A 6,673-nucleotide genomic window follows, 5' to 3' on the forward strand; every position below is an offset into this window, starting at 1 on the left:
CACTGCTCCAAGATACTCCCCTGTTTCCAGCGCCCTCATATCCAGTTCAACCAGTCTCAGGAGCTGGTGAGAGGTGGAGTGGCCGCTCCGAAACCCAAAAGTGATTTTCTGGCATGACACTGTCTTGCGTGACATCAACCTCCTGGCGGGCAGTCTCTCAGAAACCTAAGAGAGGGACGGCAGTAGGCTGATGAGCCGGTAGATGGCTGCCTCGTGTCGGTTCACGGTTTTCGGGATAGCCACCACTACCACGTTTCCACGCCGAGTGGTAGGCGCCTGGCCGAAGTATCTGGTTGAAGATATCGGCTAGTGCCCGACGGACCCGCTTAAGAAGATTCTACGTAGGATGGTTGTTGATGTCATCGCTGTCTCCTGTCCTCTAGGTGTTCAGAGACCGGAGTAGAACTGCGACGTCTTCCTCTGTGACAGGCTGTATGACGTCGTTTTCTGTCCTGGCAGCCAGGAATCTGGGCAGTTACTCTTCAGCCTGGCGGATGTGGTTCTTGTCGACGACGTTGGCCACTGACGTGAAGTTGTCCGCGAATGCATCGGCCAGCCCTATGGCCTTGGCGTTAAGTCGTTGCCGGCATGCAACGGCGAAATACGCTGACTGCGGCGCAGGAAGCTTTTGACGACTCTCCTGGCGCTGTCATCGACAGGATTTAGCATGGAGACGATGTTGACAAGAGTTTATTAGCTGCACGCTTTTCTCCAAATCAGAAAACAAATGGGAAAACAAATGGAATGGACCAGGCGAAGCTAATTCTGTTCGTTAATTTATAAATTACAGTAGTATAATGTTACACAATAATATACGAGTAGTAAACCTGGCCAGCTGGGTTACAGGCTTTTGACTCAAACTTTACCCTAGAATGCTAGGACCAGCACCACAGGATCGACTACAGGTAATAGATGGTAAATTCGACCCTGATATTATGAATTCCGTTCTAGATGCAGATAAGGAGATACAATGAAATAATTGCCTTTGTGAATTGGTTGTCTTGTCCTCTGTTACTTGCGAATGTGAAATGTCAGTGCAGGAAGTGTAACGAACTTAAGTAAAACACAACCCATCTAGAAATGGCTGATAAGATGTTTCATACTCACCCATGGCAGCCGACTGCAATCGTTTACCCTAGGTCAGAGGACATAGGGAACGCTGCTATCAAATTACACTTCAAAACAGAAAATCTAAGGCAGCTGTCTTTACACATTGGAGATACAGGGTGACACTGGTATAATTTGTCTCTCGGAGTAGAGAGATCCGATAGAGTTAACTCTGTGATAGTTATAAACAAAATAGCAATAACACCACCATATACGAGAAGCCGCTCATGAATTTCTCTTGGCAGTTAAAGAGCACTACTTTATTATTTCTGCCCAAAGGATTAAAGCCACAGAATGACAGTACCTGAAAAAAAAAGAAAGGGTAAGCTGATTCTACGTATAGCAACCATAAGATATTTCAAAGAAGTGGACACTCAATAAAAAAACATGAAACATTTTTTGCAAAATTATGTAACAAGACAATCATATTTTGAAAAATACGTTATGTCTAGTCTATGGAAGTGAACAGATTAAAACAAAACATAAAGAAAGATCTTTCAGAAACTAACTGTTCTAAATGAAGAGCGTATTGCACAAGAAGAGACGGGAACACAAACACAGAAATGAATGCAGATTAATACATTTAAAGTGGAAGAGATTGTATAAACTATTAGAGAACTACCATCTAAAAAGATCGTTTACATCTGCAGCGAGACAGTATTCGTAAAATCTGTTCAATGAAATCAAGCAACGCCAAAGTTAATATCAGAACGGGTGTAATGCAAATAGAAATTTTCATGTGAGGTTCAAGGATAACAGCGTAATGGCAAAAATGAAAAGACCAAGCTGTAGTTTAAGATAATGTATTCTTACGTATGTCGCTTTTGATGATGGGCGCAACCCACTTGAAATGAGTCTCATTTTAATGTTGCCATGACTGACTGACTCCGTCCGAACAGGCCTTGGAGGCCCAATGATGATAACCGACCGCCATGTCATCCTCTGCCGATAGGCGTCGCTGGATGCGGGTATTATGTGGTATTTGGGCAGCACACCGCTCTCCCGGTCGTTGTCAGTTTTCGTGACCAGAGCCGCTACTTCTCAGTCAAGTAGCTCCTCAATTGACCTCATAAGGTCTGAGTGCACTTCGCTTGCCAGTAGCGCTCAGCAGACCCGGACGGTCACACATCAAATTTCTAGCCAAGCCCGACAGCACTTAACTTCGGTGATCTGACGGGAACCGGTATCACCACTGTAGCAAGGCTGTTGACTGTGTTGTCATAAGCTGTCGTCAATGTAGTAACTGATCGTATAATTAACGCAACTGTTAAATCAACACAGTGGTCACAACATGTATTGTGAGACAAAACGATCTATACACAAACAATAATTTCACATGGGATAAGAGAAGAAAAGACAGTCCAACAGAAATATTGCGGAAAACGGCTTCAGGTGCCGTGCCCTGCCGAGTGTCTGTCGTACATCAAATATCTTTACTCTAGGTTTAAAAGAGCTAGGGTTATCCTGCCTGTATTAAAAATAATTTCCACGTAATAGCTATATTTATTACGCGACAATGCACTTAAAAGGCATCAAAAATAAAGCAGCCCATCGTTAATATCTTATTTTTCACTGCAGATACTTGGATTTAAGTGCAGTGGTTAGTTAATTTCGTTTCATTATAACAATTTCGGAAAATAATAAAAATGTAGACATGTCGTAAAGCTGCAATGCAAGGCTATTAGAAGCAAAAGAACCAAATTGCTTATAGTTAAGTTTCCCTAAAAATCGCTCGAGAATATTTGCATAGCTGAAAAACCACGGAAATCTAGTAAGTAACTTACATTAAAAAGTAAAAAGTTTACTGAAAAGCTACCTTTAGAACTGAACGTCGCCTTGTTCCACTTACAGGAACGGCACAAAATTTATCCGTATTTTGGTATACCATTGCTTGCAGGTTATCCCACATGCAGGGGCACCCATACGATAGTTTTTAGGGGGAAGGGGTGGGGGGTGGGGAGAATCAAGACCTGATTATATGGAGTTATTTTAGAAGACGAATAGTGACTAAGTAGCCATAAAAAAGTTCACGTCTCGACCCCATTAAAAACCTATGGAATACAGACTTTTCAATAATTCCGTCGAAAGAAAAACACCTGAATACTCTTTTTTTTTTCCCTGAGAGCTTGGGGTGAGGCCCCCCCCCCCCCCCTCCAGCCACGGCTCCTTGCCCAATGGACACCTTTGCCCACAAGTCATCAGTCAGCTCTGATACTTCGGCACACACATTCCATGTGTCCTTCGTGTTCGTCCACGGAAGAAAAAATCATAGACGTATTAGAGAGACAGTGGGTTATGCATCTCACAGGCTTTGATTACCCCAAGATATCAATACCTTGTTCAGACGAACGTACATAGTGTTGTCATGCTTTATTTTATTTTCTGTCAAGTAATTGGATACGCGTCTGTTCTCTTCCGACGGAGAAAAAAAATTAAGAAAACTGTCTCTAGAGATACTATTGCCACACTGTCTGCCCACTGGATGGATCTGAAGATGACTTTTCCTTTCATTACTCAGAAAAATTTGGCTCTGTAGGCATTTTCAAATGATTATCCATTTTGATAAGCTACGCTACATGTACTTAGATTACAGTCAAAGTACTCATCAAATCACACAATGGTAAAAATGAAGACGATTACTTGGACTTACTAAAGACTTGATACCAAATGTCTATTGAATATTAGTAGTGCTGTGTGCCAGCTATGAGTGTGATTTGTATGCGGCATCACTGCTGTTAAAGATGCGATTGGTGTCTTGTCGTTAGTTGTGAAGTCTGACAAACTGTTAGCAGTTACCGATCGTAAAGAAGTATAATCGGAAATATTTTGTGCGGGTGATGGTGAACATCTTTCAAGGAGGTTAAAAACTGCATTATAAAATACACCGTTGTACCACTCTTTTTTATTGAAGACAATCGACTTCGGACCAACATGAGACCATTTCCGAAGGTCCAGCACCAAAAGATGAAACCGAGATAACAAGTTAGTACAATTCTAATACATTGCTCGTTCACACTTAAGTAAATTTAATTTTTATTTTGTAATGTAATTTTTAATCTTCCTGCACAAAACATTTCTGGTCATGCCTAGCATGACAAGATTGTTGGTTAACGTGTACCATCGAAGGAAATTAAACTCACTGACGTGTGTCCAAGTAATATATTAGAATTTCACACAGTTACATGGTTTCCTCTTTTCGATGTAGGAGACTTGATGATGGTCTGTCGTTGGAGCGAAACTGATTTTCTTCAATAAAAATTGTGGTACAGCTGTTTATTTTCTAATACAATTTTTAGAAACATAATAGTTCGGCAAACTCCTTTACGGAGGAAGAAAAATAGGCATCCCAGGCGTTGAAATTTACTGAAAGATTTTGTAAAAATAAGCCAGGTTCAAATGGAATCTCAGTTCTATTTTCCAGAGAGTACTCTTCGGGATTCGCCCATTAATCTGCTTGCATTTGTTGCCAATCTCTCTTCCAATGCGAAGTTCTAAGCTACTGGAAAAAATTGCAAGTGACTCCCATATATGAGAAAGGTAAAAGCACATACTTGCAAAATTATATATCGTTACTGGTTACGTAGGATTGTTGAAGAAATTTTGAATATATTTTAAGTTCGAACGCAGTGAATTTCCTCAAGGGAGAAATGCTTCTCTCGTCAGATCAAATGGTTCAAATGGCTCTGAGCACTATGGGACTTAACTTCTGACGTCATCAGTCCCCTAGAACTTAGAACTACTTAAACCTAACTAACCTAATGACATCACAAACATCCATGCCCGAGGCAGGATTCGAATCTGCGACCGTAGCGGTCGCGCGGTTCCAGACTGTAGCGCCTAGAACCACTCGGCCACCCTGGCCGGCAAAACACACAACAAAAACGGTTTGCTGAAAATGCCGCAGAGTCTGATGGACAATGATGAATGTGTGTGTGTGTGTGTGTGTGTGTAAATGGGGCAAAATGGTATTCACTGCTGATGAGTAGTAAGAGCAAACATGTAATGAGTACCTAGACAGGGTGGGTTCTGGCATGCTTTGCATTGCTGTCACATTCCTTTTTGTAGAGTGATTACCTCAATTTTAAACCTTAACTAATAACATAGAAATCATAATAAATTAAAAAAAGAGAATATTATTTATTTCATATGTATTTTGAATTTTTTTACTTTTTTCCTTTGCCTACGACAAAGCGGTACAAAACTCTCAGCGAGTTCGGTGATTTTTGGGTCCTCAAATTACAAATCATCTTTATATCAGGTACAGTAGCAGAAAGTTAAATTGTAATATTTGGTGCGGTGTCAAGCTAGTTCCTGAACTTTGTCTTCGTTGCAGCATAATAAGAAAGTCCTGCTTCACATAAATGCAGTAAGACCGCGATAATCCAGTTGACCCAATAGTCCGGCACACACCAGAAATTTCCCCGCATTTTTAGGTTGGCGCAGCAATACAGTCGAACGTCTTCGAGAAACATCGCAACCGTTCGGCGCGATGCCTCACCAGTAAGAGTTGTCTGCTGCACTGGTCGAAGACCTACAGATGGAAAATGAATTAAATGTAATCACTTAACTGGTCGCTGTGAAATTGTATCAATGATAAATTCTGCAATCACTAATGACCTTAGTGCGTTGTCAGCAGCAGTAGTTGACGACTGGATCGATACTGACAGTCGTTTATTTATCGAAGAAAAGTTCACTGACGATGTGATATAATAGTGTTTTCAGCCCACAGGAAACACCAGAAACTGACAATGAGGAAGAAGAAACGCCTACAACTCATATGTCTTGAGTGGTGACTTCAGAAGCATTAAAAACTTGTGAAATTCACTGAGAGTAGCCAACAATACAACGTTTCTGATGTCTTCAACCTGCACTTCATACAAAATAATTTTTGTCTAAAGAAGTTTCAATTTAAGGAGCAAGTTCGCATTCCTGCAATGTTGGAGACGGCTCAGAGGAAACTTTCGACTTAACCATCAATGGTTGATAGCAGTTCGACATATCCATCATCAGATATTTGTGCTATTCTAAAGACAGTGGTTCCAATTGATCTGCACCAAATCTTGGTAACAATTTTTATTAATTAGCTTGTTCTTGATCTTTTAAAGTCATTGCTGCTTGTTTTATTTCGTAACTGGCGTACACAAAATTATTAATGTTCATTGAACTTTTCTAAAACTTTGGACGTTGAACTGATTGAATAGAACGGCACAGTATTCGACTTTTAATTCAGTTTTGTTTCTACAGAAAAGTAATAAATATTTTTTAATTTTTTTGCTATGATCTCTTCTGTTGTGTTTAATAAATAACTACTTGATTCTGTACTTTAAAACTACTTGTCTTGTTTACAACCTTATTTGTAAACCATGTTTTCAAAATGAACTTGATAATCCGGCATATTTGGTAATTCAGCATTGACAGATCCCAGAGCATGAGGGATTATCAAGGTCCTACTGTACACGGTTCAGGAAAATTGTGATCAGCGCCTATGTTCGACGTCAACATGCAATAACCACTCGCAGACAGCAAGTAGCAGCAATAGCAGTGGAGGGTACATAAAAATTGTCGA

Source organism: Schistocerca serialis, chromosome 3 (assembly GCF_023864345.2).
Source record: "Schistocerca serialis cubense isolate TAMUIC-IGC-003099 chromosome 3, iqSchSeri2.2, whole genome shotgun sequence".
Taxonomy (NCBI): Eukaryota; Metazoa; Arthropoda; class Insecta; order Orthoptera; family Acrididae; genus Schistocerca; species Schistocerca serialis.